Below are 12,403 nucleotides of genomic sequence, written 5' to 3' on the forward strand. Positions count from 1 at the left end.
TTGCACAGTTATTTAACCCTTTCCTTCGATTTGTCCATTATGTTGGACACGTCAGAAAACCATTTTTGCGTTCGTTTTGCAGCGGCTTTTCTTTTAAATCACTTACTCCCACGAAAAAGTGGAATAAAACTGAATTTAGTCTCTCTTTGACGTTACACTCCGATTAAATGCCGATTAGAAACAAAAAAACAAACAAATTTTTTTTTTTTGTAATTTTTGTCATCCTTGAAAGGAATATTACCTAAAAAAAATTATTTCATGTTCATTCAAGCCTAACCACTCAAAGGGTTAAGAAAGTTTTTTTTTGCATTTGCCAGTAGTGAAATACTATTTCTGCCGTAGTCTAAACATTTTGTTGACTTTTAAGAAGCTCTTGACAAGTGACAATGCAATGACACTCCTTCGGTTTGGTGATAATCGGCATTTCATTTTAACGCAATCAAAACTACAATTCTTAACTTTACAAGAAAGAGAAGATTTAATAGTTTAATTTCAATCAAACTTAAAGGAATTATAATTCAGGTATGCATGCGTTCCAAATTAAACACTCACATCTATTTTTATTTTATTTTATAATTGAATCTTTTAATAAACCAGCAAATGAAATCGCTCACAATTCGACGAAATAAAATCCTTTTTCAAATAAAACTAATGCAATCATCAATATTTACGCAAGTCGCACGTGCCAAAACAAATAAACACGCATTTTACAGCCGCGTAACAAATCTTTTTTTATTATTTTTTTTTTTAGAGTTTGGAAGAAAATAAAACTAAACACAAAGAACCACAAAAAAGCAACACAAATAACAAAACCATTGAATAAAAGTTTCGTTTTTTTTTTGTTTGGAAAAGAATTGCATCTGAAAAAAGGCATGCGCTGTGGTGATAGCACATTTTAGATGTTTTTTCACAAATTGCTTTTTTTTTAGCAACAACAAAGGAGCCAAGACTGAAAATGGTGACCAAAAGCTAAGACTGTTGACGCAAACCATTGTGGCCACGTGGCGCATTTTGATTGAGTGCTGTTGCTTTGGTGCGTTAATTTTATAGAATGGCAGGAGTTGATTACGGGTGCAAAGGAGGCAGAAAAATACGTTAAATGGTTGTTTTAAGAAAATTTACTTAAAAATAAAGGAGGTACGACAGTATTAAAGTGGTCCATGATGTCTACATAGAAAACATATAGCGAAAATAACTATTGAATATTAAGATTTCTATTTTTAGACCATTGTAAAATAGTATTTTTTTTAATTTTATTTTAGATAAAAAAATAATCGTTAAATTGGGATTTTTATTTTTTTCCGGTCAGAAATAATCATTGTTTCAGGGCGCGAAAATAATCGTTAAAAATCAAAATATTTTTTTCCAGAAAAAATACAAATCCAAAAAAAAAATATTATTTTTGATTGATGAAATAAAAATCAAAAATTGACGCTTAATTTGTGATTTTTAATATAAAGATTATAACCATCACGGTCCCTGCGTTATTTTGCAAATTTTAAATTTTCGATAAAAAATAATTGTAATTTTGGATTTTTATTTTATTCGTTTTAATGGAGACTATGCTTTTATGGCATTTTTTTATTTAATTCGTTTACGTTCTAACCATTAAATCTGAAAATAACGGTTATCGTATGAACAAAAAAAATAAAAATCACTAACTAACGATTAAATTTGGCTGAGGGCAAAAATTTTTTTTTTCATACTTACTGCCTACAGTCGACACACATTTAACTGTCTTCAGTTCAGTGCAGAGTTTGGCTCTAATTAAACTTTAGTCAACGGTTATAGGTTGACGTCAAAGTGGGTCTATTAGTGTCAGTCCTTTTTCTGAAAGCCACTCATCGCGACTGAAAGCATTGCCTAGAGTAGCATCGCCTGAAATACCATTGTCAGCTGCCAAGGACACAGGCGACAAGGTAAGCTACGTAAAACAAAAGGAGTCCAGCCTCAAGGGGCAAACTAATGACAGTTATTTTTATAAATCTTTTCATTGTCACTTCTTTCTCATTTTTTTGTCTTCTCTCCTAACAAAATTCTTTTATGCCGCCCATTGACACCAACTGCACAGCATCAATGCATCTCGACGTCAACAACAAAAACAACTTCGAAAACTTGAGCACAAACTTCCACTTTGAGTGACTGAGGTAGTTGTTGCTGCGTTTGAAGTTGCTGGAAGGTTTTCAAAATAAGTACAAAACAGCAAAGCGTAATGCAAAAGAAATGAGAAAAAAAAATAAATATAAATAAACAGGGAAAAATTCCACAATGGACACCAGAAAAAATACAAATTCACAACAAACTGCTAAAGTTACAGTGAAATTGCAACAAAAGCTCAGTTGTGGGCAGAGAGAAAAAAAAAACGAAAAAAGGGTTTAACAACCACAAATAAAAACTAGCTGCACGTTGAAGGTCATTAACATTTTCGCAGAATTGGCCGATTTTCTTGTTGTGATCTCTGTCCGCTGTTGCGAATGCATTTTATATACAATATTTCGTAAAATATATGTACATACATACTTACATAATTTTTTTTTGTGTTTCTATTTTAATTTAATTATTATTTTTTAGTTTATCATCATTGCAATTGGGTAAGCTTTTTGCTGGCTCATTGCCGCTTGAAGAAATTGCGCAAATCAAAAAAGGACAAAAAAAAAAATTTTGATTCGCATTGAATGATAAACCAAAATCAAACGAGTATTGCTCAATAGTATCAGTTCATAATTTAGTTTATGGAAAATTTTATGTTCGATGCTCGCGATTTATTACGCTTAGGTATCTTTTCTTCGGTCCAAGCCGCCGCGTTTTCAATTTTATCAACAGCGGTCAACCACTGATACATATGTATGTACATAGATATATATATATGTATTTATATGTATTTGGTTGATTTGTGACTGAACAAATATATACAAATCTACAATAACCCAAGTAATATGATATGATTTTATTAGCCTTCACCTAAAAATAACTGTTTTCGTGGTGTAGTGGTTATCACATCCGCCTAACACGCGCAAGGCCCCCGGTTCGATCCCGGGCGGAAACAGGTAATAATTTTAAGGACACCAGTTCTACTTTTTTATTTCTTTAAAAAAATGTATCAGTAAAGAAAGAAAACCTTTTATTTTGATTAATACGTATACCCTGCAAATTCCCACATACAAACTTCGGAAAGCCTTAAAAATCTTTTTCCGCGGGATATGTTTTGGACGTAGCTGCTTTTTCTTTTATCTTTTTGAGATTCACCAATAGTTTTTGAAGAAAAAATAGCCGGTTTTTCTGAACTTTTCGGCAGCATTTAAGATTTTTGGAGACTTTTTGCGTTTTAATTTTCGGAACCTCTTTCGCCTTTCTTGACCCTATTTCGAAATCCATCTGTTTTGTTTTTCTTTTTCGGTATAAACGGGATTTTTTGGGATTCTATTCGGACATTACGTTTGTTTTGGGAACTTTCAGGCTTAATAGTACATGTAAAACCCAACTTTGCTTTTTATAATTACCTTCTTCTTATTTGGCGCTGCAACCGTTTGTTAACTTGGGCCGAGACTAAGAAAATGTCGTGAGTTTCCTCTGCCTTTTTTGTAAAGTTCCGCCACTTAATTGTTCACACTAAATTGTAGACTGGTCATTGGTTGTTCTCAACGTCAATCAACATAGCCGTATTAGTATTCTGAGGAGATCCCAAATGTTATTATTACATTATACAATTGTTTATTCTACCACTTTTTATTACTACCGAATTTTTATGGGTCCGCTCATTGAATTTTTTTTGAGGTTTTGAGGCATTAAAATTCGGACTTTACTTTTTTACCACCCTAATTTACATTGTCAATAGCGGACAAATTTCTGATGGAGTTAAGATGACCACTACTTACGCGCAAAATTTTGCTCAAGCAACCAGCGGTATCCAATCTTTGAAAAATGCTTTGGATCTCCGTCCAAAGGGTAGACTTCCTTCAATTTTAATCAACGGCCCCAAATGCCACCAAATGAAACACCACCAATTACTAAGCTGTCGTCCTCATGTTTGACAGTTCACATGCTGTTTTTAAAGATTTCAATGCAAAATACTAATATTAGTGTTCGTTCGTTCAGGCCAAATTACCCGTTTTCAACCTTCTACGTTCTTTTCGTCGTGACGTTTACCAAATTTCAGTGGCATCTTAATGGTGCAATGTCACGCCGACACTAATAGTGATTTCGTTTCTTCCAAAAAATGTTGCCCTTCCACGATGCAAAATGTGTTTGCTTTTACACTCAACCCTGTAAAAGGGCATGTTTTTGCCCTCTTGGTTCCCACTGGTTTTCAGGGCAACCTTCTCCCCTGAAAAAGCTTCAAAGGGCAGATATTGCGCCTTTTTTGCCTTACACGAGTGTGAAATTTTAAGAAACCAACACAACATTTTCTAACCGTTTGCCTTTATTTTGAATCAAACACGAAACTAGAAAGGGGTAATTAAGAGGCCAAATTTTTCGGTTACAACAAAAACACCATAATTTGTTGTAAGTCTCCGGATTGCCTTCAGGGTCGCTATGAAGTTAGTTAAACCCCGCAACTAACCTGTTCTTTTCGATTTATAGTCACCAGACTAATTGAAGGCAATATAGCCATAGCCTTAAAACTTCACGAAAGCCCACCAATTTATTAAAGTTTGATTTGTTTAAGTTGAGCTGCAAAATAATACATTCCCCCCCCCCCCCCCAAATAGATGCATATTATTAAATAAATTAGTTAAATAAGTGATTTGGTCACGAAATCGTTAAAAGTTCATTTACATACATACATACAATTTCACCTACGCCCAAGAATTTTGTATTCACATGAATATACGAGTACGTACGTATATAATCCAATCCAGTGCGTGTGCATTTGTGTGTCAACCACATAATGCACTCAATGCAATATATGAAATTTTTTGTGCACGAATTTTTAAATAAAATTACAAAATTATATTCACGCATACATATAGTACATATACATATGTATGTATCTATGTACACATTATATTACCAAATTCCTTGAACGTTCATGGATTAACGCAAAACCATGACTCGTCAAAATCAGATATTAAAAATACCAATTTAAAGCCAGAAAGGCTTGCAAGTTTGCATGGCGGGTTTTTTCGTTCAGTGATCTATGAACCGATTAAAAGCGCACCTGTCCAGGCGCAGTCCGCAGGTTGCTTATACCTTTTCTGTCATGAAGAGATAAATTTTACGGTATGGCTTGAAACCCAAATCATCCTAGGAAGACCAGCTATTCTCTAACCATAAATAATGATCGACCTTTGGCCAACAGAGTAGATATTTACCCTTCTAATCGCCATTACACTCGCATGTAGTCGCTATATTGAAATCAGGAAGCCTAAATTTGAAATTAACGGAGAAATCTTGACAGAGGCACCGTCTCCAATTCTATCATTAAACTACGTTCCATCCGTCAAAACATTTACTGGACCTCTGTTCTAGAGGTTACAACTAACGGTATGACGGGCATGTGTATAAAAGGTTCCAATTGAAGCCAGCTTCGTAACGCGCTGATCAATTTATTCATGTATGAAGCCAAAGTTTCCAAAGATCACCAAGTACCCATACGAATGATTGAAGGAGAACACCGTGCTTCTTAGCCTGATGGCGCAGCGGACTGCGACAGTCTTATCCGCAATGTCCACGGGTACGCAATTAAATATTACGCTATATGCCACATTAGTTGTGTTCCACCGCTTATTCTAACGAGGATAGCCCTTACGCCAGACCATGGGCCTATACAGCGGACTTGTCTTAAGTATGGATTATATAAAGCCAGTATATTACGTTTGGATAGAGATTTCATCTCTTCCAAATCGCCATAAATATAATGTTCTCAATACTTTTCCAACGCTGCTTATATGTAGTACACAAGTTCCTCCTTAATTACTTTTAATTAGCTAAGTGACTCACGCTTAATTTGTTCAATGAAATACACTGTCAAAAATGTGGGTTTAATTTTTAAACCGCGCTGGGACTACTGCCTTTTTTAACAATTTATAGTCTACTTTTTAAACCAGTCAATACTTTTAACCAATTTTTAATATATTCTGGTTTAAATTTTAGTCCAAAAAGTTCGTGGTTTAAAAATCAAACCAAAATATTTTAATTCTAGTTTCTAGGTTTCATATATAGAAAATTTGGTTTACATTTTAAGATTTTTTGTTTATTCTTAATTAAACCGAACTATTTAAAATCTAAACCCAACATATGTGCTCTCTTTTTTTTAAACTTGGAAAGTTTGTATTTGAAACTGAATTTCGTTTGGCCATATATGTATGTAGTTCAAAAAGTTGAAAATTAAAACCGAAATTTTTAACCGTGTAGCTACAATCAACAAAAAAGGTTTCCCCATGAACTTGAAGTCGCACTTCTTATGAAGTATTTATGTAACCTTGCAAAAAAAACCGTGTCCGCCTACGCAGGAATGCAGCAGCAATGGAAATGTTTTGCTGTTCAGTTGAAAACTTTCAAGGTCAGCTAAAAAAAAAAAAAAAACAACAAAATGCATCGAAAACAAGTCCAGTTTTATTGCGTCAATCGCCTTATTAACGCAATTACATGAATACGTACACATTTCTTTAATGAATCTACCTGAGTAACGATATAAAGGGTGGTCCAAGACGGCAGCGTTTTTGTGAACTAAAGTTTTTACGAATTGAAAAGCTATTGAAATTTTGATTGACAAATCAAGCAATCGATCACTTAGTATGAGTTCGTCGACTTTGAATGCCGTTATCTTTTTGATACTCATATCAATTTTATAAATAAACGTTATATACTTCATTTGAAAATATTATACAACATTCCGCTATACAAGACCTTGAATTCTTTTGTGACTAGAATTGATCTAGTACCATAGACGTCCACACAGACGAAGTTGGCGACGTGCCATACAGGCCGTGTGTATCCAAATATGGTGTTCCCCGTAGGCAAAGTTTTGTGAAACTAGTGAGTGCTTCACCCATTATGCGCTCTGCTATTTCTTGTTCTTCGTATGTACACACATACCTACTTCATGCAAGTTTGACAAGTGCTGCAATTAACTTCCGAGTGAATTTCAACCTCGAATCCGGAATCCGGAAGTTTTACAGGCAAAACAGGAATCCGAAAGAAAGTGGAAATATTCGATTCAAAATGAGTTTTGTTGAAATTCACTCGGAAGTGAATTGCAAAATATGCCTAAATAAATATTCGACTGTCTTGCCTACTGAGTTTAGGCAGTGTTTCGGTTCTTCTATCTCATTTTCCTAGTCTGCCTGTTGCCTTCAGAATTTGACCAGTAGGTAATGTTGAACATCCTTCTTCATCCGGATGAAGGAATTCAGCTTTACAGAACCCATTGACATACCAAGGAAGAAGAGTGTTTGGCCTTGATATACTGGCTAGGACCTTTACTATAAAAAATATCAGTCACTTCACTGACCAGAGACCCACTAAAAGTAGACCTTGTTTACAGATGGAATGCTTGTTATTAGCTGAAGGAAGTCCCATTCCAGTTTGGAGGTAACTTAACCCACTTAGGACCAGCAGCCTATAATTAAAAAAAACTATGATTTGAACTGTTAACTGTGATTCGGTGAGGGGGCAAATAAGAAAAGAATAAACTCTAATACAAAAAAAAAATTCCACATGAAACATAACTTTCTCCTAAAAGTGTTCGTTATTTTCAGCTAAAAGATAATTTTTTCATAACTTTCTTATTTTAAAAATGATTCATTTATATTCGTATCATAATTTTTATATAGAAAAAAAAATTCTAAATTAAAGTGGATATTTTCCATAAAAAAACATTACCAAACAATTTTTTTCCCCAAGAAAAAATTTTGTGCCCAAAAAAAATTTTTCTACACATAAGGGTAATTTTTTAATAATTTTAGTTGAGTTCATTTTCTTAAAACATTTATTTTCCACAATGTTTAGTCGCGAAAAATCTTAAAAAACTAGCTTTTGCCCTAAAATGATTTTTTCCTGAATAAAAAAATATTCACGAAAGTTTTTATTATAAAAATTGATCTTTGTTATGTTTATATTCCCCACAAATATTTTTTGTTCATAAAATCTTTGTTTCTGATGTTATTATATTTGTGGCGGCTTGTGTTTCTGTTAAATCGGTTTTTCCATTTTTCCTAAAAATTATAATAAAAGTGTTGTTTCTAAAGTTCGGTAAATATTTTTACCTCATTTATTTTTTTTTTTATTTTTTTTTATCGTTGAAAATTTCTTAACAAAATTTTTTTTTGTTCGCATTTCAAAAAAAAGTTATGTTTTTCTTATTTTGATTTTTTTTTTTAACTGTGATAAATTTTTTTTTACAAAACTCTTTGAAAAAAACTAAAAACTTACACAATTTCGTTATGAGTGAAATAACTTTTTGGGAATATATTTCTCACGACCAAGGGAGGTTTAATATGCTCTTAAGAGGATGAACGCTGTCCTGTTGTCCGAATTAAAAAAAAAAAACGTTTTTTCTCTTTCACCACTGTCTACATACTTTGTCAGCCTAAATTTTATGGCGTAAACCTCAGCCTAGAAAACTGAGTTGTGCTTCCCCATGGCGATGAATAGGATTCTTCTGGGTTGTAATCCGCAAGCCCAAGCCCCGATGCCCTGGTTGGTCTTGGAACCGTCGTCTTTCTTAGGTCTTGGTCGCTGGGAAGAAGTGCTTAAAGTTGTCTTCAAAACTGTACCTCGGTATGATTTTGATTGGCCTATTGGTCTATCCTGGCCAGTAAGCGTTTTCTTTACGCAAGCGGTAAACCTTTTGCAAGTCGTAAAAACTCTGAAGTAACTGTAATTAAAACTCAAGCGGAAATGCACATAGATACAAAAAAAAAGTAAGCGAATAACAATTAGCATAAAAATTGGGATGCGCAAAATCGATTGAAAATGAAGCAAACTTGCTACTACAGCTACTTAAAAGCGAACTGATGCCGCAACAAAAAATTAAAATTTTATAGCTTCGTACACATTTTAAATTGTTTTGGCATAGGTTAACTAAGATAAGCCACAAGTAGCGCAATGAATATCTATGTAAGTAAGTAAGTCACTAAGTGAGCGTTTAGCAGTGCATCTTAGGTGATGCCGCAGTCCAACTACAACAAGTCTTCTGAATTTCGAATGGATAATTTCAGACTTTCGATTATTGCCAACAAACTAAATTAAATGCACATTCATAAATTCATTCTAACATGTCCATGCTGCCAGGCAGCCTGTCGGCCAGTCAGGTGGTCCCACTATGGCAGATTCCACGGCTGTTGGGGAAGCCATATTAGATGCAGATGAACTGCTGGCGCTCTAACGGTAGCTTCTGCGAGTGTTTTGAAATACTTTGAGTGAATGTTGCAAATGTTTCAAGAAGTTTTTTTTTTTTTAGTTTATGCTGATAGCGCAAATTCTGCAGGTGGATAATGACTGGTCATTTATGGCATGTCGCGGGGCAATTGTGCCATGCCGCTCTGCTATGAGCAGCAGCAAAAAAAGCCGTTGTATGCAAATGTCGGGCGACTGTCAGCAAATGTTGCAACTCGCATTTGAATGTGGAAATTTTGTATTTGGTTTTTTAGTTTAATGGAAAAAATATGTACATATATATTTGATGCAAATTTTAGCGGTAATGGCGATTGCGTGCGCGTAGATAATTTAAAGAATTCGAACCGATTAACAATCGATTTTGTTGACTTTTCGGAAGCATCTTCTTTTTTTTGTCGACATTTCGAGCACACTTTACGCATATGGGCAAATCCGAGAAATGGTCAACCAAAAATTTAAAAAAAAAATTTCATTTTTCGAAATTGTTTAGATTTTAATTGTTTTCTGGCGATTGGAATCACCGATTCTGCTTTTATTTTAAACGGTTAAGAGTGATGATGTTTTCTTCCCATTTTTATTTTTTATTTGGTCATACATTTTTTTTTATAAAAGTTATAAAAATTTTTTTTAATATTACTGACATTTCAATGGTTTTAAAATCGCGTTTTGGGCTAATATTTTTGTACGTTTTATTAGCAATTATTTGCAGAAACAAAATTTTTCCGGAATGCATCGAGACGAAAGTCATTCACGCTTTTCTCTTGACGCCCAATGTATTTTGTAATAAAAATCACACCAAATTGTAAATTTCAATATATGTATATTAGACTGCATCACTCCCCATACAAAAAAAAAAAAAAATCGGTACTGTTTTTTTCCATTGGAATTATAAAATCTGTGGTATTTTAAGACGGTCACCAAAATATTTCGGAAAAATATTAAGATTTAAGCGAGCTGGACCGATTTGAAAATGCCCCCAAAAATGGAGTTTTTTATGAATAAAAATAGTTTCTTAAAGATGTTTTTTGAAAAAATCCCCTTAAAATATAATAAATTCTGTAATCCCGGCGGAAAACCCGGAACTTCTTTTGGTGATGCAGTCTAATGTATATATTTATGTATGTACAGTGCCGCACTAAATTATTGACACACAGAATTTTTCATATCGTATGGAAAATTTTTTATTTAAAATTTTCCGCGATTTTTTTATAAAAATATAGTTTATGCTACAACAAAAAAATATAAAAAATTATAGTTTAAATAATTAAAAATTCGCTTTTATTGCAATAAAAAGTAAAAAATAATTTATAGAAATACAGATTTGGTTTAAGAGAAATAGGAAGTTCCCTAACTTGATTTAATTAAACTTTTAAAACCAACCTAAAATAGGATTAAAGTAAATGGCAATAACATTAATTTTGCCTTAAAACAAAACGTGTGGTGCTTGATATCAATCGTTTTGGACTTATCATTTTCAGTTAAGTAATATTGAATATTGTCAATAGCAGGACTTTAAAATCTAAGAAGCACCCCACGCTTTGTTTTCTGGTAAAATAACTTTTGATCAGCATAATCGAATGCAGTTGGTCCCATTCCCATCATCTCCAACTTTTTTAAATTTGTTGCACTGTGTAATTTGCAAGTTTGAATATGAAAATTTAATTATGATTGATCTCTTCGAAAACAAATCGTCGTGTTTCAACAAAGTATAGACATAGCTATTATCCGGATAGAATACTTGACTTTATCATACTGTATTCATCCTCTTTGTAATTGTATAGGCATTTGCATGCTTGTGCCTGTACATACATACCATGTATATATATTTACTTCGCTAAAAATCCGATTTTTTTTTGCATTTCCTATTGCATCGCCAATTTCTGTTTTTACTGACTGCAATTAAGACATATAAAATCAATACTCGTTGCATTTATGCCATCTACTCGCAATTGGATGCAACTGTTTCCGTGGTGTAGTGGTTATCACATCCGCCTAACACGCGGAAGGCCCCCGGTTCGATCCCGGGCGGAAACAGATTTAAATTTTTTAGTCAAGAAGTCAAGCCAGACAATTCGTAATAATTTATTTATACTCCTTAATCTAATTATAGTCTAAACTCTTCGATACTTACAAAAAAAAATAATAAAAAATGGATAAATGATTAAAATTAATTTAATGAAAGAAAGTGGAGCCATGAAAAGTGCCATTGGAATACCAACATGCATCTGACACTCGCTTGTAACATTAAAATCACATAGCAATCTGTACTGCAGTCAAATGTTTTACACCCCGATATGAAAAATCAGGAAAAATTGCATTCAAAGCTGTTGAATGGCTGTTGAATGAACGCTGGCACAACTGGAGCAAACAATGTAAAATGCAATTAAAAAAGTAGAAGATAGTAAAAACCTTAACTGAAGAGAAGCCACCCATTAAATACATTAAATGCTTCGCAGATAATCACAACACAAACGCAGATTCTAATATTTGTACATACATACATACACTCGCAATCAAATATTTAGATATTTAACACCCCTCCAGGAGAATGAACAAACGTACATTAGTGTGGATCCATTTTGTACGGTGGAAAAATAAAATCCTTCTAAATGATGCATTTACATAAGGGTAATCCAAAAATGCAAAGAAAAATCATCTTTTTCGGATTTTCCTGCTAGCAAAACTTTAAAGTTTTTATTGTTTGAAGTTTCTGAGAGGTAATAGCCCAGCTGGAAAGGTTAAATTTAAGAAATTCAAAAAACTAAAAAACGGTTTTTATGATTCTAGGATACTACTTTTTTCCTTAATTTTTTTATTATGTTTTTTTTCTAACCGAAAAGTGCCGGTGGCAAGGTTAAATTCAAAAAATTAAACATCGCTTTTTATGATTCTAGGATACTACATTTTTCCTCCATTTTTATATTATGTTTTTCTTGAACCGAAAATTTTTTGCACTTCATTTTGCAGTCAGTGTTGCCAGAGAAAGTCCCCTAAATATGTTTTTTTTTTTTTTGAATTTTCAAAACAAGATTTTAAAGCTAACAAAATTTTCTCTATCCAAAAT

General features: G+C 33.2%; 2 non-coding genes across 2 annotated transcripts; both read left to right on the forward strand.

The window, feature by feature from the left end:
- Nucleotides 1-2,973: 2,973 nt before the first annotated feature.
- On the forward strand, nucleotides 2,974-3,046 carry Trnav-aac. Its single transcript has one exon. It is a non-coding gene; the product is annotated as a tRNA-Val (tRNA).
- Nucleotides 3,047-11,300: 8,254 nt separating this feature from the next.
- Trnav-aac lies at nucleotides 11,301-11,373 on the forward strand. The gene has a single exon. It is a non-coding gene; the product is annotated as a tRNA-Val (tRNA).
- Nucleotides 11,374-12,403: the final 1,030 nt, after the last annotated feature.

Source organism: Rhagoletis pomonella, unplaced genomic scaffold (genome assembly GCF_013731165.1).
Source record: "Rhagoletis pomonella isolate Grant_MI unplaced genomic scaffold, Rhpom_1.0 Rhpom_scaffold_00006, whole genome shotgun sequence".
Lineage (NCBI taxonomy): Eukaryota > Metazoa > Arthropoda > Insecta > Diptera > Tephritidae > Rhagoletis > Rhagoletis pomonella.